This window comes from Chiroxiphia lanceolata, chromosome 2, assembly GCF_009829145.1.
Source record: "Chiroxiphia lanceolata isolate bChiLan1 chromosome 2, bChiLan1.pri, whole genome shotgun sequence".
NCBI lineage: Eukaryota > Metazoa > Chordata > Aves > Passeriformes > Pipridae > Chiroxiphia > Chiroxiphia lanceolata.
The window spans coordinates 80,690,521-80,718,346 of NC_045638.1; the positions used below are offsets into that span (position 1 = coordinate 80,690,521).

The following is a 27,826-nucleotide window of genomic DNA, read 5'->3' on the forward strand; positions in this document are numbered from 1 at the left end:
TTTCCCTGCTGTTGAGTCTGTAGTGTTGGGGAGTGAGGCCTGATAAGGCCTTGCCGACCTTGGGAGACGGAGGTTGCCAGCGATCGTTCCAGAGCGACTTTCTGTTGTCCCAAGGAGAGTAGTAAGATAGTCTTTTGCTAATTCTTTTAGTTGCTAGATCTTGGGCTATTGATCATGTATATTTTATTTTGGTTTGGTTCCTTTTTTTCCTTCCCCCTCCCCCTTCCCTTTCCCTTTTCCTTCTGAAATTGTATATATATTTCAATTGTATATAAGTGTAATATAAGTGTAAATATATTTATATATATTGCTTTAGCTGTCTCTCTCTCGTTTAGGTTCTCTTGGTTTTTTTATTTTCCCTTGGTTCAGGAGGCAGGGGGAGTTTTTGTGGCAAGGTTTGGAGACTTGGCAGGGAACCAGCTTCAAACCATATCAGCAGGGCATTCATAGTTATGGTGCCTGGCCTCCTGAGCAACCACTATGCATGCTGAAACTGCTTCCTGGGAAGTGACCAGGCATTGCCTGATGATGGGAAGTAGAGAATAAAATCTTTTGTTTTCCTTTCCCTTCATGTGTGCAACCTTTATTTTTGCTTTTTAAACTGCCTTATCTTGATCCCTGTTTTTTTTTTCCTGCTGAGTGATAGGGAGACTTGGTGGGCAACTGGTGTCCAGCCAAGGCCAACCCACTACACAGAAATTTTAAACTTTTTTACTGACTGCTATCAACCCTATTTCTTTTGTCCCTTCTTAACTCAATCCATATCCCTTTGCACTTCCTAACTTACCATTGTCTAGCAGATGACATTTACATGTAGTAATGTAGAACAATGAAATAGAAATGCAGAAGGAAGGTTTGGCAGGTCTATCTCATCAGTATCAGCTACTGTTTGAGTTTTCTTCAATATCATTAATATTTTGTGTAGGAATAGCAAAAGAACTTCACATTTTGCTTTCCAATTCAGCTCAGATATTTTTCAATCCATTTTTACTCATATAAAAGAAACTTGAAAGATTTTGAATGCAGAGTCAAAATGCCTTTTTTTTTGTGTTGAACACAAGATCTGTCCAAACTACAGCTGTTTTCCCAAAAATCATGTAACAAAGAGCACACACTAGAGAGGAAAATGAGAAAAGGAAAAAAAAACCACAACTAATTTAGAAGAAGTTTTCTTCATATTTTAACTTGTCTATAATATCTTCTCTTACCTTTATGAAACATTTTGAAATAAGAAATTCAACAAACTCAAAAAAACAATAAAACTGCAATAAGAAACGTGTATCAATTTAGCTACTTTGTTTTTATGCTATTAATCACCACAGCATCTAAAAGCAATAAAATTAACACCTATTGAGTACAACACATTTGATTTCTCATGTCTCTAAAGACACAGACTTCTGTGAATAGATCTCTTTCAGGATTTTTGTAGGTATATGTGACAAGCCTTATTTTTAAATATCCACTCTGCAACTGATGTACTTCAATGGTTATGTTTTAGGCTCTAGTTTAGAAACTGATGATGGATGGAATTTCTTGCAGAAGTTTGTCTTAGATAATATTTTGCAAAAATACATAAAATTTTTGTGTCTTTCTTCTGAGGCTCCTAAGCTACTTTGCAATGTTGAATGACTCTCCGTTATTATATATTAGATAGATAGGTAGATGTAATAGCTATCGCATTCTTGACCAGAGAAGATGTGATTTTCCTAGCAAAACATATTAAGTCAATGTCAAAATTGATCTTAGAAAACTAGAATGGTTGCACTGTGCTCCAAAGGATTATTATAGCTCCTATAGAAGTCCTCTTATTTAGGTGGAGAGCTTCAAGGTCAGATAGTGTGTATGCAAAATACATCAAAGATCTATTTAGTTATTGGGGCAGATGAGAAATTACGTATCAGCTTTGTGTATACGAGAGTGAAAGAATTGCATACTATGTGTACAGATGCACTGTTAAGCACATTGGTTGAAACTATAATTTTTTTGTGTTCAGACAAGGAAGAACTTTGTCTGAACTCTGTGTCCAGAGACAATTACATGAAAAGGATCATTTCAATATGACAGTTATAGAAATTAATTCCTTGATGCTATTACTAGTTATTTGATAATGATAACTAAGTGCATACAATTTTCTCAGAGCTTTATAACTGTTTGATTTTTTACAATTATTATTTTATTATTAAGAATTTCACATTAGTAATATAAATGTACCACAAATTAAAGGCAGCAACAGCAGACTGACAGTTCCCAAAATCAGGAAGATTGCCATCTACAGATTACATATCTGCAGAGGTGTTGCAAGGATCAGAGCTAGGGAATTATTAAAATCTTTTATCAGTATGCAGAATTGAATCTCAAATAAGTGTTGATAAAATGTGTGGATGGCAAAAAGAATAGGTAAGAAAATTTTACTGTTCTGTGATTTTGTAAGCAAAGAAGTAAGACATAATATCTTGGAGAGGAATTTACCTATGGATACAAAAATAATGAAAATTATAGGAGAATTCTGGACACTAAGCAACTCTTAGCAGAAAAAACCAAACATCTTTTAATCTAAATTTTACTGTCAGAAAAGGCTACAAAGCCCTTTGCACAGACCAAGGAAGATCTCCAGAGCCCAGGTGAATTTTAGTTCTTCTCCATCTTAATTTTCTATCATTTGCCTTGGGCCAAAGAAGAATATATTGTCAAAGACTTATATTTTTTTAGTTATATAAACTACCAAAATCACCAGGTTAACATAACTAAATATGCATCTCAATGTGCTAATAGTTTAAAAGTGTTACACATAAGCGTGTGACAAAAATTACTTATATGTCTTATAGGTAAGTACAAGAGAACTAGATTGGCTTCATCTGACTGACATATTTTAAGGCAGTAATCCAAAACACTTATCTACTGTTCAGTGGCACTGGCTAGAAGACAAAAGATTGCATTGCACAGATGGGTAGAATATGAGTTCATGGGAAATCAGAGGAGGATAAAACCTCTCTCAATAATTAAGGATTGCTTCAAATCTACAGTTTCTTTTAATTCCCTTCCCAAACAAAGCTACTTGTCACTAACACAAATCTGAGCAGAGAGAGGTGAGACAGGCTGAATGGGGACCTAACTCAGCACTTTGCTACCAGTTGCAAAATTAACTTTAGTATTATCATCAGAAGCAGGAGTTACCTCTGGTTCATAGTGTGAGCTTCCAAGCTAAAGATCTAGCAGGTCCATGAGGACTAAGTGACACCATTACAGAGAGAGTGAGAGTGCTGAGTACAAACCTATACAAACCCTTCCCCAGCCCTTGGTACTCTGGCATTGCTCCCACTGTCACAGCTCATGCCAAGAAAATTTTTTAGCTAGTAGTGGCCCTGGAAAGCACATATGCTGAGTGACTTCTGCACTACCAGCTCCTAAACTAGTCTGTGCAGCTGTGTTTCTCATAACCTTCAATTTTCTAGGAGAATCATATTAGGTTGGAGAGTGATTCAAGAAGGTTCCAATAACCTAATTTTTAGATTCCTATGCAGAAACTGTCACTCAGTCCAGATGTTAGAGAAATCAAACAACCAAAAAAATTTAATTCAAAAAACTTTAATTCAAAAGAATTGATGAATAAAACACACAAAAAAATATAGCCAAGAAGGTTCAAAGGCTTCCTAGTATTGTATATCAAAAAAGAAAATAAATATATATATTTATTCCCTTATTTATGCCAAGATGAAACCCATCAGCTATTTCTTTCCAGCATTCAGCAAAGAAGTCTGAGATGCCTATTAGCCTACACAGTGAAGGTCTTTGTTATGTTCTTTCACGTCTCACATCTGCAATCGTATTTTGTAAAAGAAAGTAAAGGAAATATGCTGGATTTCATACTTCCACTACAGCTTAAGGTCTGTTCAGGGGTCCACTACTGTTTAAACTCTCTCCTCCTTTTTCTTGCTTTCTGGCACTGACTAATTCTTAAGGAGGCAGATTCAATCTTCTTCCCCTGAACTTCACCTCTTTGGAGTGAAACTGCTAGTGTTATTTAAGTTCAGTTGTTTCCTCTGCTTGACTAAACTACTAATATCTTGTTAAATTACTTAGATAAAGGCAGAAGGTGCATTTCACAATGAAGACCTGAGAGGATATTGACTTGACTTCAATTTTCCATTACAAGCTAACTTTTAAGTCCCCAGTCCCTGCAGAATATTCAAGAGCCAGGAGTCAACTCTGTGCAAGGGAACTGTAGGTTTGAACAAGAAGCAGCTTAGCAAGTTTCTGGCAGTGCTTCTCATGGAACTGCCAAACTCATTTGCAAGAAAATTAAAAAGGCCAAAATACTGAGCTCACCTGGGAAGAATGTGAATGAGCACCTTGAACTTGTGTCTGGAAGAGACTTCTTCAATACTAATGAGGATAGGCAGGGAGGAAGCAGAGACTTCTGTTTTTCAGTAAATCTCAAGTTCATAAAGAACTGATAGAATGATAAGACCATGAAAATCATCAGCAAAATCTTGGAGTATACTGAGTAATGAAGATATGTTCAGTGGTGATTTACAACTATTAATTGCACTGTGACATACAGTAGGAAAATTCTTCTAGAGTATCGTTTAAAATACTTACAGCCTGTGTTCCAAATGCTGAATTCTGATTGAAGCAGATGCTGAGTGAATACTATATGCAATATAGAGTTCATCTTGTGATCAAAGAGCTAGAGAATGGACTTGTAAAAACTGACAAAACTAAAGAGAGAGACACCCTGCGACTTGAAAATACACTAGAAGACAGGGACTGAAAAGACAGAGAATGGGGACTAAGCTTATGTGAAGATGAAATGTACAGAGAGTCTTCTTAGAAATTCAGCAGAAAATGAAATTTGAATTAATTTTCTGTAGAAATTTAAAGAAAATATCTCAATAGCAAAGAAAAATTTAGGAGGCATGTCCCAGTTGCAGTTCTGGGAGGAAAAAAAATCTTGCTTTGAGATGGATCTTGATACATTTATTGCTATATGATACAACTGTGTGAAAGCATCAGAGTAGATGAAGTGGCTCAGGATGTTCCTACAGCTGAAAATTCTCAAGCAATAAAAAGATTCATTACTTTTAACATATATATCTTGTCTAAAAATTCAATATGAGTATCAGTCTTTAAAATGGGGAGGGGCAGTTAGTTCATAGATGTTGCCCATAGATTGCAAAGTATCCACAAAAGACAGCAGCATAACAAGGCTTTACCTTCGTTTCACATCCTCCAGGGTGTCGCCTCACAAATGTAACCACTAAGTCTATAACTTAGACACTTCTTGTTCTCAAAATGGTCATAAATAGGACACCTATGTGTGGGGAATCTTGGCTAGTCCGAGACCCCTGGTATAGAACGAAAAACTGACTGGGAATGGAGGCCTTGGTCCTGACAGCATGCACCCTGAGAAGAGGAGAAAAACATCAGGAGAACAAGGACACTGTTCCTGTGAGAACAAAGATACTGTCTCGTGGGAACGAGGACTTGTTTTGAACAGAGTGACTGAGAAAAATAAAAACATCAAAGGAAAACAGGGACAGGTGCGCAGAAATGTTGTGAGAAAGTAGAACTGAGAAAGTCCAGCTAAAATCTACCTATTAGCTGTGAGAATTGTAGTTTGTGTATTTAAGTTGACCTATCTGTGTGGTATATGTGTGCCTGAAGAGCTGTATTTAAGAGGCTGTAAACTGCAGCTCTTGGCTGCTGCTGCTTCCTGTTCTTTCCAATAAACTTTCTTGCTGAATATTATATGTCGTAGTCCGTCCCAACAACGACACCTATGCTATGGCTAGTAGCAGGACTCATAAAGGTATCCAAAATCTTCTACTAGTTCATATACAACGAGCTTCTTAGAGCTCAGGGTCAAGGCATTAACCTACAGACCCAGACACAGGATTTTCAAGTGCTGTTTCACCTGGTCATGTAGATGTGCTCTGAAGATACCTAAAGTCCAGTACTTGCCAGACTACAGCGAAGGAAGAAGGCAATAGGATGCTGAAGGAATGGACAGCATAAGCATGTGTCCCTACACGAATAAAGACTATGTAGGAAATGAGACACCTGATTTTGAAAATCAAAACTGTGATCTGAGCACCAGGTTCTCTCCTTTCCAGAATGGGAAAATTAATTACAGAATCACAGAATATGCTGAGTTGGAAGGGACCCACAAGGATCATCGAGTCCAAGTCTTGGTCCTGCACAGGACCATCCCCAAGAGTCATACCATGCACCTGAGAGAATTAAATTCATAATGCCATGCTGGTTTAAAACATCAATTTAAGATAATATTTAATCTATTTTTCCCTATTCTAAGCCAAAAATCCATGCTTTATCACTGGGTATTGTTTGAACTCACTGCCTCTGACTATTGGTATTTTTAGTGAAGACTAGGACAAAACCCAAACACCGAACATTGAGCTGTTCTTGGTATCACTTTTTGATACTTTTCAAACAGATGCGAAACAAATAAAAATGCCTCTCTTCCTACAACAGGCATAGAATTATATTGCTTATTTTTAGTTTCCCTTGCAAGTTACTTCACAGTCTGTGCTTTGGCCTTTGTAATTTTGTCACTAGAAATTCACACTTCTTTTCCCTGTGTTTGAAGTCAGCTCATGAGTTAGCCAAGTTGGCCCCTTACTGTCCTTGTTTTCCTTACTCTCTGTTGGGATAGTTTGCATTGTCATCATATCATTTTCTTAAAGAAACTGCCAGGTCTCTTCATTTCTTTTCCCTTAAACCTACATCCTTGGAGACTGCTTTTATCATTTCTCTGAGAGTGTACAAGGAATATGTACATTGAACATGTACATTGAAGCAACAGCTTCACAACTTAACAAGAAGCTGCTAGTAACAGATAATGTAAGAGAAGCATACTGCACATAGCAACCTGGGGATGCCTAAGGGAAGAGTAAGTGAAGAGAGAAAAAAGGGAAATCTCAGCAGGTGTAAATGCTATATATAGGTACTCCAATCCTATATATCACATGCTGTACATGTATTAAAAGATGGTGTGCCAGAATGCTCTTTCCTGCTGTGTGGCAGACATCTCACACCCAAGTTCTCACACATCCAAGGGTCGTACACACTGTCTTTACAATAGGTTCATGCTGGCCAGACACACTGACTTTCAGCAGCAGTTGAGAGCTGACATACTCCCCTACTGAGTAGGTTTAAAACGGTGTGTATAAAGAAGGCTTAAAGCCCTACAGGTTGATCTGGACAGAGTTGGGAATTATTTATGTGTAGAACGGTGCACTTGCAAAAAGAATATAAATTACCCAAAATATTTAAAAGCAAAACTCTACCAGTTTTATTCAGCTCAGCAGAATTACAATTTGGAATGGAAAAGAAAAAGCAAAATTTTGTCCAGCACAGATTAGCTGCAAACCATATTTGAAAGAAAAAGGAGCTCAGACCTTCTCTGCACAGCAACCACTTTTGATTTGTGACAAGATTTGCCACAGAAGTATGACTGATACAAATCTTTCATGACAAAGAATGAAAACCAGAGCTTACGCCTAGTGCCTACAATGTGATGAAGACAAAGTCGTTCCTCTCTCCCGCACCAGTTGCTGGACCACCTTTAGGACATTATGCATCTACTTGCGTCATCTTCAGGTCCTATGTGGAAGCTAGCCCTACCCTCTGCTGAAATGCACAAACTGAACTGTTACAGTGCTCAAGATGATTTGGACTTTAAATGCTCATATTCTGCCCATTCAAATCAACAAGACCATCATGTAATCACTGGAACATTTGCAACTTTTAAGCTCCATTACAAGTTTACTGTTTTGGTGTGCCCTCCCATCCATCATGCCTTTGTACCTGATAGTTTTCCAGGACAAGCAGGATTACCTGTTTACAGATCATCCTCTGAGTGTCCATTATCTGCTCAAATGAGCCTGTTTGCAGAGTTTGACACTGTGCTCCTTTAAAGCCAATATTAGTGGCATTACCTCTCTTCTCATTGAATGGGCCTCACCTGCTAACAACTCCTGCTTTCACAATAGATATAGGACCAATTCACCACACATTAGGTAGGGGCAGTTACTTAAAAATTATTACATGAAGTCACAGGCTCAGCAGAGCACACTGGGGGATGTGTTTCTATTCTCCACACATTTTCTAGATCAGGCTTGTTTAACACAGTGCATCTGATGCTTACACAAACAAAATGTTAATTTATACTGAGAGTAACTGTACACTTAGCTCTGTGCTCCTATTACTACAATTTTATTTTCAGGCAGCTTACTAAGCTAATTGTAATTTATAGACCAAATGTTTCAACTTAACAAAAATAACATTTCTTTATTTTTCTCTGATAAAATATAAAGTTAATGTAGACTTCTGAGTAATAAGGTACCTCCGATATTAGCATATTCCTAGTTCATTTACTTACACGTAGTATGCTTTTTAGACCTAAATTTTCTCCCGCTTGCTTTTCTAAAAAAAATAAAAATCTCAGCATATAACTACCTTGTCTTCATGCTGCAAAATCAAAAATAATTTCTTTGCTTGAAATTTTACTGTAACTCTTTTGGGCTGGAAACTCAGAAATGACAAATTTAATTAAAGCTTTGCTTTAAAATACTTCTCAGAGCTTATTGATAGTGAGAAAGTACTTCCCCTACTGTCTGAGTGTTCTGACAGCTGTGCTTAGTGAAATCAGGTAGTTTTCTCTTAACAGTGCAAAAATAAAGCTTTCCACTTTTGTTGGAGGTGTAACAACCTAGTGAAAATAACACTGGGCATCAAAACAATTTTAAGGGAACATATAACCTAATAATTTAGTGTCACAAAAAAAAGATATTTGTATTGTACTTATATTATTTCACTTTCTGTGGCACATATCCATTCTTTCTACAGTTTTTAAGTTCAGCATGCTATATTTTCATACTGAGTATTTTTGATAAAGTAACTAACTGATCTGGGGGACAATGTAAAATATGCTGAACCTACTTAAGCTGAAGCAATCCGTGAAAAATGCCACATGAAAAATTCCTAATCAGTATGAATGGAGGGAATGAAAGCAGAAACAAAAATAAGTAAAGAAGATTGTGCAACAATGGTGCTGCAAAGCAGGCATTACTGAACAAAAAGTACCAGTGGAGGAATGATCTTGCCAACTTAATGAGTATTTTCATTAATAATCTTTGCTACAAAAAGTAGGACTGTGCTAATGAATATTGTCACAGAAGCAAATCTGAGAAGCATTATCAATAATAAGGATCAAGATAAACACAGATGAAGCAATGGCTGACCTTAAGAATTTGAGACTACAGTTTGAATGTCATTCTGCAAGAGAAAGAAACCCAACAACAAGGTACTAAGTCCAAGAGTTCCTGCTATAAAACCCGTTTGAAATACATATGGAGAGAAGGACCAGAGGCTTTGCCACTGATGTACCTGCAAAAGGTATATCAAATTAAACATTCCAGTAGATCTAGGTAAATACTAGGGCCATTTTACAAGATCTTTGGAGGCACAGGGAATGTTGCACTGCAATTGATGGAAGAGGAGTGTTCAGGCCAAGCAGGTGAATAGAAAGTCTACTACAATGATCAGGCAAACAGATATCCCATTAATTTTGGAGCAAACTGACTGGTTTAGTAGAGCCATTTGCATTCTCTACAAAATAACAGACTAACAACAACAGAAAAAAATACAAACGCCAGAGGAGAAGAATGTATTGCAAAGGACAATTTTGGAATAAGTCCCATTTGCTTGAATATTAAATTTTTTTAGCTTTAAGAAGAAGATTATGGAACCAGCCTCCTAAGAATTAGGGGAAGGAACATAAAAAGTATCCAAAAGTGACAGGGTAAATTTACATGTGGAGTCACCTTCTGTATATCCCCAACATAGTAGAAAGCTACATCCAGTGACCACGGTCTCTGTATCAGAAGCTGGTGAGATGAAGAAGGATTCTGCTCTGCTCTTCTCACACTATATTCTTGCTCGGTTTTCTTCCTAGTCACTGAGACACAGAAACAGATACAGCTTGTGAGTTCTTGAAAAAAAACTAGAAGTCACTTCTAAGAAAAAAGCACAACTCCCATCATCATAAATTGGATCCTCCAACACTAGGTATTTTCATCATCAGAGCCTCATGCTGTCATTTCAAACCAGAATCAGACCAGAATCACAGAATGGTTTGCGTATGAAGGGACCTTACAGATCATCTACTTTCACTCCTCTCTGCCATGGGTAGGGACACCTTCCACTAGGCCTGGTTGCTCAGAGGCCCATCCAACCTTGTCTTGAACACTTCCAGGAACAGGGCAACCTGTGCCATTGCCTCACCACTCTCGCAGTAAATAATTTCTTACTAATATCTAATCTAAATCTACTTACTTTCATTCCCTCTGTCTAATCACTACAGGCCCTTACTAAAAGTCCTTCTCCAGCTTTCTTGTAGGCCTCCACTCTCATAGGTGCTAGAAAGGTCTATAAGGTCTCCTCAAAGCCATATCTTTTGCAGGCTGAACAGCACCAACTCTCTCAGCCTGTCTTCACAGGAGAGGTGTTCCAGACCATTGATCTTCTTAGCTGCCTCCTCTGGACATGCTCAACAGGTCCACATCTTTCTTGTGTTGGGGACCCCAGAGCTGAATGCAGCACTTCAGGTGGGATCTCACAAGAGAAGAGTAAAGGGGGAGGATCCCCTCCCTTGATGTGCTGGTCACGCCTCTTTTGACGTAGCCCAGGATATGGCTGGCTTTTTCGGCTGCTACCGTACATTGTCAAGGCATGTCAAGCTTCTCATGCACTAATACCCCCAAATCCTTCTTCCCAGGACTGCTCATCCTTCCAGCCTGCCAAGGTGCTTCTGAATGGCACCACAGCACTCTGGGGTATCAACCACTCCTCCCAGCTCTGTATCATCAGCACATTTGCTGAAGAGGCATCTACCCCTTTGTACAAGTCATTGATGAATAAGTTAAACAATGCTGGATCCAGTATCAACCCTTGGGAGACACCAATACTTTCAGGCCTCCAACTAGACCCTATGTCACTGGTCATAATCCTCCAAGCCCTGACGTTCAGCCAATTCTCAATCCACCTGACCATCCACTCATCCAGCCTGCACTTCCTGAAATTGCCTATGAGGATATCATGGCAGACTTCCTAGCATATTTCTCTCATTATTTCCCAGGATATTTCCTTTGTTATAAACTGATTTTAGCTTTGAGTTGTTTTTTAATAATGGGGTTGGCCCAGAAATTTACTAAATTCATCATTCAATCTTATGCACAATACAATGCTAAAGAAGTTTTTGGATTCACAGATGGCCTTGCTTCCTTTCAGCTGGTTCAGTTTTGTATATAGAGCAATAGGTACAGTATAAATTTCCTTACTTATTTTGTTAGATCTAGCAATAGACTTTGTCCATAAGCCTAGATGTATGAGAAAAATGGTCATTTTTTAAGTATTGCTGAGGGTTGTTTCACGGGTTTTTTTTTGGGGGGGGGGCAATAATAATTGTAATTTTAAAAAATAAAATAGACATATTTTACTCTTGTGATTTTAGTTTTAGTTCTCCAGAACTAGAAGATGTGCTAAGTATGGTAAAGGCAAACATCTGGGTTATTGAACCATGACTGTATTCAATTTTATTTTGACAAATAATTCAAATGTTCAACCCAGAACTATTCCTATATATCATCATTCACAAAAAGTGAGATTGCTCCATCACAAAAAGGACACTTTTTGAATGACTGCTTCAGGCCACTTAAATTCTTCATCCAGTGAATCAGAAGGCATTTATGTCTTTGTGATATAATTTCCTCAGGACTTCGTTGACATTTACAAGTTGTGAATTTCTGTCAGACATACCTGAGTTGCTTCATAAAAGATAGTCCAACTTATAGGTTTTAGTTTATTCTCAATGGACATGTAAGATTTCCTTTAAATTATAATCACTGTAACCTGAAGATTACAGTATAAACTTACTCAAAAAAGTTAGAAAATTATATTCAGAAAATGAGTTTCTCTTTTGAAATGAAAGGCAAAGGGCAAATTGAATAGAAAGGAAATGTTTAGTCTGACTGCTGAAGTCAAAATATGAAAGGAAAGCAGTGGATGGAGATAAAGATAGGAGAGGTTAACAACTCTTATTTGTCATCTTTGGGCCCCCTTTGAATGAATAAATTTCTGCAGCCATGTCCTCCCTAAAATCTGAGAATAGTATGGAAGCAAAAAATCACTAAACTTGACTTGAAAATATTGGAATAAATATCAAATCTCAACAGTGAAGGCCTCTGGAAGGAGCACGGTCCTGTTATTCTTTAGAAAGGATGAGAAGAAGTAATCTAAGAACACTTTTTCTTGTCCCTTGTGCCTTGAAGATCTTTTTTTTTTTGCTATGAACCCCTCCACATCTGGCAAAGACCCTCTTTACAGGATGGGGTAAAGGATATTTTTCATTTTACCCCTAGTCCTTAGAATTAATCTGCCACAGACTTCTGTTTCTGAAGGAATTTTATCTCTTCTTAGGATACAAGCAAGAAACAAATTTAATTTCCTTTCTTTGAAGAGTAATAGATGTTCAAACGAGGCCCTTATATAATTAGCCAGTGTAGGAGTAACAGTCATCAAGAAATTGGAATCAGATCTCTTGTGAAGGTGTAGTAGTTGATATGACATCTGGCTAAATCGGACACTGAGTTTCCAAATATCTTCCTGATCTTAGTTTCTCTGTCAATGCTTAGATTTTATCTGAATTCACATATAGATCATTGATTCACTGTTAATGTCAGTTGTAGCTTTGCTAATCCTAGATTTCCAAATTTGCAGTTCCCTCCCTTGCAGCCACCCTTTTCTTGGTCACAGAATCTCAGGTTCACTCAGAAGCTCTTAGTCCTGAAAGTGAATATGGATATGTTCTGCATCAGAAAAGGACAGTGGCAGAAAAAGGAATGACCTTTGGCCAATACAATTCTATAATCCCATTAATAAAAACCCAGAAGATAAGTAAAAGAAGAAGGGGGTGGCACTCATTTGCATGAATATGTTCTCAACCATCTGAAAGAATTGTTTGCTTCCAGTTTTCATAGATGCATGCAAAGCAAAGATACACAAACTTTACACCACAAAAAAGCATAGAAAAATTATAAATATTCTGATCCTTCTCCATGTGCCAGGGCACCAGTGAGAGAGCAGCTCCATCTAACATGAAAAAAAATTAATAGAAGAGATGAAGTATGCATCACTGGTTCAAAACTTATCCAAAGTTCTGCAAAACAAGAAATTTTGCCCTTACTCAGACCAACAGGAAAGACAACTTCCAAAGCCAAGTTGTGAGGCAACATATGTTAGGCAAACATTGGTGAAGTATACCTTGTTTGTACATACAGACTGGAGAATGAGATGCTGGAAAGCTGTGCCACAGAAAAGGACCTGCAGTCCTGGTAGATAGATGTCAGTTGAGTATGGGTCAGCAGTGCCCTGGCAGTCAGGAGGGCCAACCGTGTCCTGAGGAGCATCAGGCAAAGCATCACCAGCTGGTCAAGGGAGGGGATTGTCCCTCTCTGCTCTCTACTGGTGTGGCCTCACTTTGAATATTGTGGCAGTTTTGGGCACCACAGTATAAGATATTAAGTTATCACAGAGTGTCCAAAGGAGGGCAACAAAGATGGTCAAGGGCCTGGAGGGGGAGCCATATGAAGAGTGGCTGAGGTCACTTGGTTTGTTCAGCCTGGAGAAGAGGAGACTGAGGGGAGACCTCTTTGCAGTCTACAACTTTCTCTTGAAGGGAAGAGGCAGGGCAGTCACTGATCTCGGTGCTAACCAGTGACACATGATACAAGTGTGAATGTGTGGAATCAAAACACCACACTGGGAATTCTGGTTAACTAAAAGACAACACCAAGTGCTGTCTACAAAGGAACCCTAATAAAAGGGGAACACTGGAAGGATCCTGAAATTGAGCTCTGTGTGGTGTGCAGCTCCATTTCTTTTCAGTGCCCCTATATGGCATACTACGGACATTGATAAAGCAGATAGAATTGTTAGAACCTTTGGTTCATATCAATTAATGAGCAGTGGAATGCTTTTCATTTCACAATAACTGGAAACAACAGGAAGCCACCAGCCAAAACAGTAGTCTGGATAAAAACAGCTAAGAGGTTGTCTCTAGTTTGACTTCCTTTCAGGTGCAAGTCCCAGTGCAGACATGCCCATTGATTGAAGTGCACACGTGCCCAGCTGAAGGTTTAAGCAGAGGGAGAAAAATATTTTTTATTTTAATAGATAGAAGAAAGGAAGGAATTGAGCTGTAGTCCATTCCACCAGGACTAATACAGAGAGAGATTTTGGTTCTTAATATAATATACAACAATCATTTGACCAAATGTACAACACTGATCTGATTATTTAAATTATCTTTTTATCTAATAGGGGAAAATAAACATTTTTGTTTGCAGTGCTTCATTTCATCCTAAAGATATATAAATATATGTCCCAGGATATGAAGAAGGCTGAGGTACTCAATGAGTTTTTTGCCTCGGTTTTCAGCAGCAAGTGCTCCAGCTACACAGCCCAAGTTGCTGAAGGCAAAGGGAGGACCTGGAAAAATGAAGCACTGGCTGCTGTAGGAGAATATGAGGTTTGAGACCATCTAAGGAACCTGAGACTGCATAAGTCCATGGGACCTGATGAGATTCATCCACAGGTCCTGAGGGAACTGGCAGGGGAAGTGGCGAAGCCACTCTCCATTGTATTTGAGAAATTGTGACAGTCCAGCAAAGAGAGTTTCTCTTTTCCTGCTGACTGGAAAAGAGGAGCATAACCTTATTTTTGAAAAGGGAAATGAAGAAGACCCAGGCAACTACAGGCCAGTTAGCCTCACTTCTGTGTCCAGCAAGATCATGGAGCAGATGCTCCTGGAAACTAAGATAAGGCACAGTGAAAATGAAGAAGCGATTGGTGACAGCCAACATGGCTTCACTAAGGGCAAATCATGCATAACAAATTTGGTGGCCTTCTACAATGGGGTTCTTGCATTGGAGGACAAGGGAAGAGCAACTGACACAACCTACCTGGACTTCTGCAAAGTATTTGACACTGTCTCACATGACATTCTTGTCTCTAAACTGGAGAGACATGGATTTTATGGATGGACCACTTGGTGGATAAGGAATTGCCTGGATGGTTACAGTCATTTAAACAACTCAATGTTTAAATGGACATCAGTGATGAGTGGAGTTCCTCAGGGTTCAGTATTGTGGCCAGCACTGTTTAACATCTTTGTTGGTGTCATGGACAGGGGGATTGAGTGCACCCTCAGCAAGTTTGCGGAGACACCACGTTGTGTGGTGCTGTGGACATGCTGGAGGGAAGGGATTCCATCCAGAGGGACCTGGACAGGTTTGAAATGTGGGCCTGTGTGAATCTCATGAAGTTCAACAAGGCCAAATGCAAGGTCATGCACATAGGTTGGGGCAAATCCAAGTAAAAATACAGGCTGGGCAGACAATGGATTAAGAGCAGCCTGGAGGAGAAGGGCTTACTGGAGTTGGTGGATGAGCAGCTCAACATGACCCGGCAATGTGCATTTGCAGGCCAGAAAACCAGCTGTATCCCAGGCTGCATCAAAAGAGGCACAGCCAACATTTTGAGGCAGGTGATTCTCCCCCTCTATTCCATTCTCATAAGACCCCACCTGGAGTGCTGCATCCAGCTCTGAAGCCTCCAACATAAGGCCATGAATCCGTTGGAGTGAGTCTAGAGGAGGGTCATGAAGATGATCAGATGGCTGGAGCACCTATCCTATGAGAAAAGGCTGAAAGAGAGTGGCTTGGAGTTGTTTAACCTGGAGAAGAGAAGGCTCTGAGGAGAACTTCTAGCAGCCTTTAAGTACCTAAATGAAGCCTACAGGAAAGTTGGGAGGGACTTTTTACAAAGAAATATAAGTGATATGTATGTATATTTTACAAAGGCATATAGGTGCCCATGACAAGGGCAATGACTTTGAACTGAGAGTCAGTTTAGACTAGATATTAGGAAAAAATTATCTGATGTGAGGGTGTCGTGACACTGGACCAGGTTGCCGAGAGAAGTTGTGGATGCCTCATCCATAGACGTGTGAAAGGCCAGATTGTATGGGGCTTTGAGCAACCTAGTCTAGTGGAATATGCCTCTGTCCACAGCAAGGGAGCTGAAACTAGCTGATCTTTAAGGACCCATCCAACCCAAACTATTCTACGATTCTATTAAATATACACAAGAAAAACAATTAATTGCCCTCCAGAAATACCAGTTTCTTTCTTTAAATTGCAGAGGGATCTTATGCTTACTAATTCAGGTGTCGCCTTCTAAAGATAGGCAAGATGAGTCCATTTTTTTATTCAAGCTACACTTCAACACCCATGAGACCATAGGTCATCACTTCATATAAAAAAATTTACTCTAAACCAGGAACGGGTAGTTGCTTAGAGGCTGTGAGCATGACTGGTAGCAACCATGGTGCTGTTTGAGAGACGCAGAAAGCCAGTAGGAAGTAATATCAGTAGTTCTGCACTGACAATGAAAAGGGAAAGGTCTCTGAGGCAGTTTACTGAAACAAAACCAAAACAAAACAAACAAAAAAAAAGAGATTGCAGTCTTTGGGAAAAAAAAATGCTTACTGAACATACAGATTGAATAAAGGAATCTGAACCGCCTTCTCAACTCTCCTTGCTGCACAGAGGTGTTCAGAAAAAAAAAAAGGACTTTGTATGCAAATAAACAGGATGACACTAAAATTACCTGACTCATAACACTAAATTTTTCTCTCTATAAATAGCCTAGAAAAGGCCCAGGTATTAGTTAAGTCCACAGATCAAAGGGTAAGTGATGTATCAGACACTGCCTCTGAGTGCTGAAATTTTCCATGCTTAAGGGCTGATTCAAGTTCAATATTTCTGCAGAAAGTTCCACGATTTCCATTGTTTCCAAGGGAAAATACATTGCCTTTGACCAAGTTAAAAAACAAACAAACAAACAAACAAACAGACAAACAAAAAAACAACATCCTTTTCTCTGAGCAGTCTAGAATCTCTGTTTTGGTATAGCGTCTGTTGTGAACTTTGTTCAATGCTGTGCTTGTTGTACATCTGAAGAAGAATCTTTGACCTAATAAAATGGGCTTGAGAATAAGGAATGGAAAAATGATAATCCATGTAAAAGGAAACTGAGAGCCAGATGGTTGAGGGAAACCTTGGATTTCTTAGGTTTCTAAATTGGTGCTCAAAAGTCTGATTTGCAGAGACACTAATATTTCACAGCTGCATTGAGAAAGGTTGGGATCTGGTTTTGACCACAGTGGATACTAACTACAGAGAGCTAAGTACTCTACTTGGGGGGGGGGGGGGAGGACAGGGGGAAACTAAATCACACTAAATCAAACAAAAAACCCAAACAAACAAAAACCAACCAACCAGCCAAAAACCCAAACAAAAAACTCCACCAAAACCAACCAACCAACTAAATATTTCTGAAGTCCATGGATATCTCAGCAATGACTGCAGTAGCCAAGATGATGAAAGCATTAATATTCTTGTATTCACAGAAGGATTTGAGGAACTTGATTTGAAGATTTGGCTGAAGCAGGATTCCTATGGGTGAAGGGGAAAGTTCAGATATGTGAAACCCATAGTGCAATCCAAATTCTGTAATTTTCTAGCTTTTAAGTTCTAGGCTTCATAGCCTTGAATATATTATCTTCTGTTGTTGGGTTTTGTCTGCAATATATATAGAAAAAGACAGAATGCACATTGTTTAACTAAAAGCAGGCTTTGTTTTCCCTCCCCTTTGTCTCTGGAGGGATGTCCCTAATGCTTATATAAAGCTAATAAAAAAAGAGAAAACTTGGATCCTTTATTATTCACAGCAGAAAACACAATCATGTATTTATATAGCACAAGATATAAATTATTTACCTGATGGACCACAGTGGCCACTGAAGAACAATGTTAGCTATCTTACTAATATACTTTGAACACATACATGGGGGAAAAAATAATAAAAAATCACACAAAATCTTAATCCAATGCATACAATTTAACCATATTTCAAAATAAGCATATAGAAACCTTTGATTTTCCTTAAAAAACCCAAACTAATTAGGTTTTCTTAGATACAGTACAACATTCCAAATACTCACTGACACTGAGGTTTGAAAATTACTTGAAATCTTTCTAGGATATTTTTTCCCCATTCAATACCTTCAACACAAATATTTCTATTCTAAAGGGGTGGCTTTTTTACTTTTATCACTTCTCTGATGCATAATAAGTGCACTATGTTATCAATTTCCACCAGTTCCAATATTGTCATAGGAAGAAAATGTATGATTAAATTTAACAAAGTTTTAAATCTAGTTCAGATATTAACTGCTCAGTTTACTTGTGGGGGTTTTGCGATAAGGAAAACTTTCTTTCCCAAAGGGGTTGTCAGGCATTGGATCAAGCTGCTCAGGGAAGTGGTTGAGTGGTGGTATTTATAAAACATGTAGTTGTTGCACTTGGGGACACGGTTTAGTGGTGGACTTGGCAATACTGGGTTAAATGTTGGACTTGATGATCTTTTCCAATCTTAATGATTAAAGATATTAAATAGGCCTTGGATACCACTGGCTAAAAGTAAACAATTAATCTTATTAATTATTTATGGCTTATTGGTGACATAAAGTAGGTTTTGAAAACTTAGACTATTAAAGCAATACTTGTTAATTCAATAACTGTGTAATACTTAAAAAAACTCTGCCCATACTTAAAGAGAAATTTCTGGTTTGTGTAAATATTTTTAAGTGTATGAACAAGAAAGCAACAAAATGAGAAGGTATAGTCAATTAGGGACTGCTAGGAAAAGTTCTGGAGTCTGGTTTTGTCTTATCTGTATTGTTTTTACAGTGTTACTCCTGGAAGTGTAACTCAACTCTGAAATGTATTTTCAAATAAATAAAATTAATTATCAAGGGAGTAAGAAGTAAATATAGGTAACAGGGGCAATTATAACTTAGGAGAAACAACAAAAAAACCCATGAAGAAATTCACAGATAATACCAAGACTCAGAGGCTGAAGTATTTTATTTGTTTTAGTAAGTTTCATGTTTGTAATAAATCCTATAAGATATTGAATTGTTGACACAAACATTAGGGCTGCAGGATTTTAAGGAATTAATAGATTAACAGAATGACTGAATTGGAAAAGGTAGGAAAATTATAATATAATATATAATATATATATTAGAAAAGCTAGTAGTTATCATAAAATGAAGCCAGGATCAACCTTTTGTTAAAATTTTCTTGAATTACAGCAGATAAAAATGGCCTGATTCAGAGGACATGTTCAGTAAGATCTGAAAATTCAAGTACTCCCCAGATAGTGTCTCCAAAATTGTTGCAAACCAAAGTCTTCATTCACTTCTGAAAAATCTTGTTTAAACACATTATATATTAAAAAAAAACAACAAACAAACAAAAAGTCTGCAAGGAGAAAAATCCTGAAAATGGCAACTCCACTAAAATAAATAACATCTAAATAAAAGATAAAGAATTTATGGCTGCTGAAACACCTTGATGTTGTTACCTGATGCGGTATGCACCCTACTGGGACTGCTTCATTCCTTCAGCTGCTACTCACTGGCTGACTTATCACAGGTAAGTCAGTTCAATCCTCTCCATTTCAGCTCCACCATCAGTAAGTGAGGACTGGTACTTCACCTGTTTTATAGAGTGCTCGAACTTCTAACGGCAGAATTCTCAGCTGGTAGCTCAGCTCTGTGACAAATATGAGATTTTTGGCATACAAAAATGATTACGCTTTTAATGGAATTACAAAATATAATTAACCCTCAAGCTTGGTACTATGTGATAAAAGTAATCCAAATGTGTGACAAATTATCTGGTTTATTGTGTGTTATAACATAATTATGTATTCCTAAACTATGCTTCAAAACTCAAGGGTGGTTTTCTTACCATTGAAAAGATATACCTCTAGTGGGAATTTTTGTTTGTTGTTTTGATCCAAGCCAAGAAAACGTAATCTACTAGGAAAAGCCATGAGGATCCCTTGAACATGTTGTGCAGCACTGTGGAAGACTTTGAACTGTGAACAAAGATGAACTATAAATTGTGCAATGCTGTTTAAGAGTACATAAAAGTAATAATGAAACATGTTTTGATGGCAGCAGAGTGTAATTGGGCAAAAATTAATAATTGCTTTGGTGATTATTTGGATATGCAATCCCCTGGTTTGAATCACGTTAAGTTCTTTACAAAACCTTGGTAGGGCAAAGTTAAAGAAAAATAATCTCAGGACAGTCATTAGTTTATGACTCCTCTACTGAATAGTGTTTATTCTGTCATTAAGGAAAGAAATTCAGAAAGCAAGACATGCATCACAAATACTGGCTATCCCACTTACAAAGTGTTATCCATTTTCTTCTGTACACAGTTTCTTAAAAGTTTCTTAACTTCTAGACCAAGTGACAAATGAAGCATACAATCTATATCACTAATGCATGTAACGCATGCCCATTCTAACTGGAGGTGACTAAATCCATGCAAGAAAAGGATCCATTGAGTGATACTGAATACTAGAACTCACTGTAACTCTGGAGGTCCCTAACTGCGAGTTTCTGAAGGCTAGAAGGTTCTTCTGGGAAAATGTCATTATGCTGTTCATAAACTCTTCTTTGTGTATCAGCTTTTGATATCTATTTACATATGATATTGACCACATCTCTGACATCAAAATAAATAGTTCTCATATTTGAGCAGTAGATGGTTAGACAGCTGCCTGCTTGTTTTAGAGAATGAGTGCAAGTAGCCCTAAGACATGGAGTACATTCAAAATAGTGAAATGAAGAAACTGAATTAGGCAACCTGTCAAAGAACAACAGATTTATTGAGGCTCATCAAGATTAGGTAGAGGTTAAAGTCATCATCATCATCATCATCACTGCTAGGGTAGAACGACGCTCAGGACATCTGCTATCCGCCGAATCGAGCATGGTTCTGATGTTCCAGCATGCTAGAGTTAATTTGGGTACACCTTTGGAGGCAAGTGTATATGCCTTTGTCTTTTTGTGTGACTGTATTTGTAGAAGATGGCCGTTTCTACCCTCGCCCAGCTTTGCAAATGTGGGTAAGGCCTTCAAGCCTGCGCAGTGGATTTTTTAGGTGAGACACAGTATGCGCGGAACTGAACCCACCCTTTAATCCTAAGGTTCATCTGCCGGGGCCGAGCGAGCTTGGACAGTGGCAGTGAGGTCCTCAGGACGTAGGTTTAATGAGAGTGACCTTCTCTTAGATGGATGGCCTTACGAGGCTAAATGAGCTCCATCTGCCTGAGTTTAGAGTTGTCCTTCTCCTTTGTGGGCTCCAAGGCTCCCCTTCTCATCTCCCACAAGGGCACAGTCCACACCGGCGAAGCTCCCCCTCTGTCACTCCTTTCTGTGCCCGGGGCCGGGGACAGTCAGGGGCCACCCCACGCCCAGGGTGCCTGGGAAGGAGACGGCCCCACCACGGACCCAGGGGTGGCCCCGCGCCATGTGGAGGTTCTGGCGGGCGGGGGGGGGGCCACGCCCGCAGTGGAGGTTCCAGCGGGCGGACAGGTTAAAGTCAAGTCCACTGATTACAGCTTACCCACTAGTCCTCTCTTATTGTAGAAGGCAATATGTTTGTTCAGGCAAAATCTAACCATCATAAATCCTTGATAGTTTCTCACAGTCATCCTTTAGTCCTTCATATAAGGATTGTCACCATAATCTTCCAAGAGCATGAGATAACATTGACCAGCCTTAGTTCCCTAGGTCTTCTTTCCTGGCCATCCTCAAGATGAGTGTGTTGTTTGTTTTTTCTAGTCATCAGGAACCTCTCTCAACCATCACAATATTTAAAACATTAAAAAAGAGCAGCCATGAAATACAGGTGATAAAACACTGAAACAGGTTGCTCAGAGAGGTGACAGATGTCCCATCCCTGATAGCAACAGTATCCTTCGGCTCCCTTAGATGTATCTAGCAGATGGCAGAGACCTGTGTAGGTGGAGCTTAAGTTCTCCGTGACCCCTTTCCCCTTCAGAATAATACAGCACGATACCATGTCCATCACATACCTGATCAAGCTGAAGTTCACACTTCAGTGTGAAAGTGAGTGTGTTTAGTTTTCAAATTTAAAAGTTCTAAAGTTCAGAGCCTTTAGTTATGTACTCACTTTCTTCCCTTTCCTCAGGATCTAAAACTCCAACATGTCATGGTCAGTAAAACCAGCACTACCTCTGACTTTCTCAGTACTTATTGTGACCTACAGCTCCATCAGAAAACATATTCTAATCAGCCCATTCAATGCTTGAGTAAAAACTAGTATTTCTGGCATTCCAATATATTGCCTTCCAGAAGATGGAGTTTCTAATATCTCCTGTGAGAGCAAAGGACTGCAATCATGAAATTTTTTCCAATTGTTTAAAGAAGAGTTCATTTGCCTCCTCCTCTTGATCAGGTGGTCAATATCAGACACCCACCATAACACATGTTGGTCTCCCCTTTTAACATGACACAGAAGACACATGTGTCTGACCTGCTTCTTTTTGCAAGTACGTGACTTTGCCCTTTGTCTTCTTTGCCTATCATTCGAAAGAGACTCTATACACCTGTCACATCACTCCAGTTGTGTAAACTGCATGCACTTAAGCAAAGGCATGTCAAGTGGGCTTTTCCTCACCTCCTTTTCTTCAGAATAATATAGGAAACTAACAAGTTATGTCTTTTAATGCCTAATTTCTGCCCTTTTCTTCTCACTTAAGCTTTTATGTCTGTCTTCCAGCAAAGCTAACTTAAGATCTCCTCAGTAAATTAAAAAGTCTGTTGGCAAAGTTTTTCTTTCCACATTTCATTGGTGGATTCTGCCTTTTCCCAGAAACTCACATTTTTTTGAGAGAATTCCAGTCAAGAAGCCAAACAGACTTTCTGGCAACACCAACCAGGAAGGGCAAAGCAGATCTGTACCTGGTCCTCTATGCCCTTCACCTATCCCCAAAAATCCTCTAGTCACCTTTGAACTTGTCAGGGTCTTCATGGTAGTATTGTGGTGTTGATATGGGAAACCAAAAAAAAAAAAAAAAGCAGCAGTCTGGGTGCTAGACTCAATGCTGAGTCAGGTGTACCTTTCATCTGGCCAAGTGTAATCAGTCTGTTATTCTTGCCAAACAACACTGAAGAAATGTTTGAATGGATTTCCACAAGCAGGTGTTACAATGAGACTCCAGCTAGCAGTTGTGGAGCCACATTGACAGATGTTGGGAACAACATATCAAGCTCCATGGGGAGAGAGGTGATGTGTTCATGTGTAGGTTCTGAGAAAAGACAAAATGGCTTCAATACCTTCATTGGTAGTCCCACCAGCACATGGCTCTGGTCTGGGGACATGGTGACAGAATAAAGAATGAATGATTGTATTTCCTGACAAGAGCATTCTTAATTTTATATTAATGCTCCATCAACACTTTAAAATACATTATATTGTTCATCATTCAACAAGTATGCACTATAAGACAATGGACTACTTCCTGTCTGTCCTTAAAGAAAGATTATGTTTCCCTACTCCCGCTGTGCAAAAAAAGTCTTTCATTACTTGCCCTGTCCCCTTACTAATTCCTTAGGTAATTTTACATGATGCTTTTCTTTAATGTAAAAGTGATTATATCAATTTTGTGCTGATTGCATCAAATAAACAATTTTCCAGGAGTTAAATACATTTAATAAGAACAACTGCTAGCCTTCTGCCTTGATCTAGTATTTAAGGATAATCCTTTTACCTGAATCCAATGTAATGGCCAGTTCCATTATTCAAGTTAGTTTGAAATTCACATTCCTATTTTTTTTCTGAATTTCCTCCAAAGAATATTCTTTATCTTCAGTAAATAGGGAATAGAATCATAGCTAACCTTTGCCTTGCAGCACTGTAACTTACTTTATTTATTTCTTTTTATCTCAGTTACACTAATGCTCAGCAAAAGCTAAGCAAATCCTGATTTCTCAGTTAATGTGTTTTACTTTAAAATGGGAATTATTAATCATTTAGTTTTCAACCCCACAAGGCTGAGGATGAACATCTGCTGATAACCATCACTGAGCTACTCATCTGCTGCTGATTGTGTTGCTATCACACTCAGAGCCTGATAAACTGCAGCAGATTATTTAGATCCTAAACTCTTTGCAGTGGGGATTATGTCTGCTTTCTCCCATGCCACATCTATTACAGCAGAGAGCTGACTGGTAGCATTTAGCAAATGCTGAGAAATTAACCACTACAGAGCTTTTCAACAGCTGGCTATAAGTGATGCTGATCCATAAAGATCGTCCCTGTCTGGCCACAGGAGAATAACTGGTGTTATCTGTCCCCTGGGAAGTGTCAGTGCAAAGTGTCCTTTCCACTACCTCCAGCAACTCCCCCATAAACTACTAACTACCCCATAAACTACTAACCATTTAGTTGTTTTCCTTCTTCTCACAAAGTTACTATCAGCTACCAACACTTACTGTCAGGAAAAGGAGCAAAACCAGCTAAACAAATCCAAAACCCAGCAACCAAACCAAGCTCCGTTTCTTCCCGTAGGCAGTCTTAACCCTTTCAGGCACTGGAAAACAGTATCCAAATTGTACAAATTTCCTTGTCCTCTTTCCCATGCCCTGTTGTCATCTTGCTACACCTCAACCCCTACTGTCACCACTCATTTCACCCACAACACATTTGCCTGGAAACCTGGGATGTGGGATTTAGCCTGCCTATACAAATGCAGCAGGACAAGTTGGGAGCTCCCAAGATTATGCTCAGCAGTTTATAGCCCCACTGTCCTAATTAAAAAGGTTATCTTGAGGGAAACAGCTCCGTGCCAATATGACCATAAAGCAAAGGCAGATTGAGTCTGCCTGTTCCCATCTGTGCACATATGCCCTGAGAGAGTCCTTGCCTGCGTCAGCCTCTCTTCTGGGAAAAACAGTAACAAGGCTGTGCAAGATCCCAGATTTTTATTCATGGAAAGGCTCATGACAGTGAAAACTGTATCCATTCATGCTTTTAATGAAACAAAGGTAATTCAGTATTTTCTAGGAAAAAAAGAAAAAAGTGCTAGTAAGAATTTGATTAATCACTCAGAAGCCTGATTTTAGATTTAACTTCTATGCTTAAAGCATAACATTTTTAACACAAGAGAACACCTCCAAACAAAATTAATTCTGGAAAAAAACTCAATCAAACAAATAAAAATCAACAAAAACTCCAAAAAAACATTTAATTTGTTCCATTTTTAGAACATTTTCTGGTTTTTAATCTCTGAATTTTACCTGGATGGACAAGTTACTGGGAAAATAGTTGGTTTTGATCAAAAGGTAATTTTCTGATGAAATAAATATTCTGTTGGAAAATCTGTACTGAAATCCTTAAAACGGTTGCCCCATTCATCCGCTGTATTCACCAGATCATGCCAGACATGCTGGGTTTGATCTCTGTTAGTGTAAGTTGATTCAGTTCTAATGGCTTCTGATGTGTTTGTGATGCTTTCTATACAGCCTGCTTCTGAGCTTGTACACTGAATTTCATCCTGTGATTAACAGAGCTCTGCTACCACAGGGAATAAAAGCTCATCCTCAATGTTTACTATAGGCAATGAAAAGAAAAGCAAATTTCCATTAGACGATTTTGGCTGGGCTTAATCACCCTGTAAAGGAGCTAGTACCCTCCTCTGAATGTAGGCAGAAGATGGGGTGACCCTGCTTGGAGAGGTAAAAGACTGAAGCTGCTTACAGTCCTCTTTGTACGTGATGAAGAAATATCTCCATGCCAGCCACTGGAGACCTTTGTTTTTCAGCCTTTGCAGCATCAAGTATGACAGTGACAACGAAGAAGACAAAGAAAAATTATGAGGCTGAGTAATACTTCCCTGGGACAGAGCTATCTCTTATGAACAGGTGCATTTTTAACAAGAGGATGGGGAATAGAATTTTATTAGGCAGAGTTTCTGTGGCATTTGTGCTGTAAGTTATGTTACACAGCCATGGCTTTGCAAGTCCTTTTTTCATCCACAGTGTGGATTTGACTGTACTTGACTTTTCTTATTAGGCAAATTCTATGGTTTTGAAATTTATTTATTAATAGTCCAAAGTAGGAGGCAGGTACGTGCATATACAAATGGAAAGATAAAGGATCTTCCCCAAAGAGGTTTTTGGGCCTATTCTGAACAGACATAGTTCAATTCATCCTGTATCCAAAGTCTGTTTCAAAGCATTCCATCAATTTAAATCCCCTAGGTGTGGAATTAATAAGGATTAGATAAACTTAATAAACTATATAATCTTCAGAAAGTGATAACATTGTTTAGCTTTCTCTCTTTATAGTAATAATCTCTTTATCCATATTAATAGAAAATGCCAAAGTTTCTATTACCATATATCTCAGTCTGAAGCCATTACAAAGGCAAAAAATCCCCTGAAAAGAATAACAGAGAAAGGACTTTATGACTAGACCAATGGGTTACAATTCACTCTAAGTAAAATCTACACCATTTATATACCAAAGTTTTTCAAGCAGTGTTTAAATATTACATAGACTTGTGCTAACTTTCTGCATGGAGAGAAAGGGAAAAATTCACTCTCACAGAATATTCAAGGACAGTGACATAGGAACCCTGAGGATTAAGAACCTTCATAGATTTTTAAAGATATCATATCTTTATTAGTTTTCACTTCAGCCCCAGGGAAGCATTTGACAGTATTCCCAATCAGAAAAGTCCAAAAATTAACTTGCTTCAATCAACAGAACTACAAAAATCTTTAAAAGTTCATTAAGAACACAACTAAAGACCTCATCTGAAGAGATTCTCAAGAACTGGAACAGAAAGTTAATTCTATTGAAGTCTGAAGAAAGCTAGCTACTGAACCTAAAATACATGGGGGGGGGGGGAAATGTCCAAGAACATTGCTTATTTAATTAAGAAAAACAAAAGCATCTATGTGTACATAATGTTATGCTTAATTGTTATTAATACAGTCAGCATTCACCAAAAATATTGGCCTGGTTATGAACCTTCCTATTTTCTTCCATTTCACCATTAACTCAAATCTCCCATCAAATAATTAATTACCATGAAAAGAGTGATGATAATTAGGATGATCATCTACAGGTCAAGCAACTCAATGAGATTTATTAAAGGCTAAGAGCAGAGTTCTAATCAAAGGAATGTAATTTCAAATCAAATATTTAGAAGATAATTTTCTTGACTTGAATTTGCAAACATTTAGGTAAGTATGTTAATAAACTTTACTTATGCAAATAATACCATTGAGTGCAATAAAACTAGTCAGAGGTGAAATGATAACAGTTGTAAGTGTAGAGAAGGTGCAGAAATTGAGCAGCAGAGATTTAAACCACAAGGGAGTTCCTTAAGATCTGCCAAAGTCATTGGAGGGCAGTGGAACAGTGGTATATACATGTCTAATGAGGCACTGAGTGCACATGCATATGTGTGTAACCCTATAGTGTCAGCTACTCAGATGCTGTCTCTAGGTTTCTTATTCTTCTGTTTACACGGAAAGTAAAATTTTTTGCAGGGGCAAACTTGTTCTCTCCTTCTACCTCTTCCACATGCAACCTACACATTTCAAAATAACTGCAAACACCTTTTCCTCTGTCGTTGTTTTAAGGATCATCAGTGGAAGCTAAAGCAGATGTTCAGAAACATGCCATTTCAAGGGTAGGGGCCACACACACTTCAGTTTGTTGTCTTCTTTTGCAATGCTGTTTTGTAAACCAAACTTGGGCAACAGTGTGACAACGGGAATTCT

At 38.5% G+C, this 27,826-nt stretch overlaps 1 long non-coding RNA gene across 1 annotated transcript; it reads left to right on the top strand.

The window, feature by feature from the left end:
- Positions 1–27,826, top strand: LOC116782711. Its single transcript, XR_004355327.1, has 3 exons — positions 1–121; positions 2,571–2,621; positions 27,686–27,826. It is a non-coding gene; the product is annotated as an uncharacterized LOC116782711 (long non-coding RNA).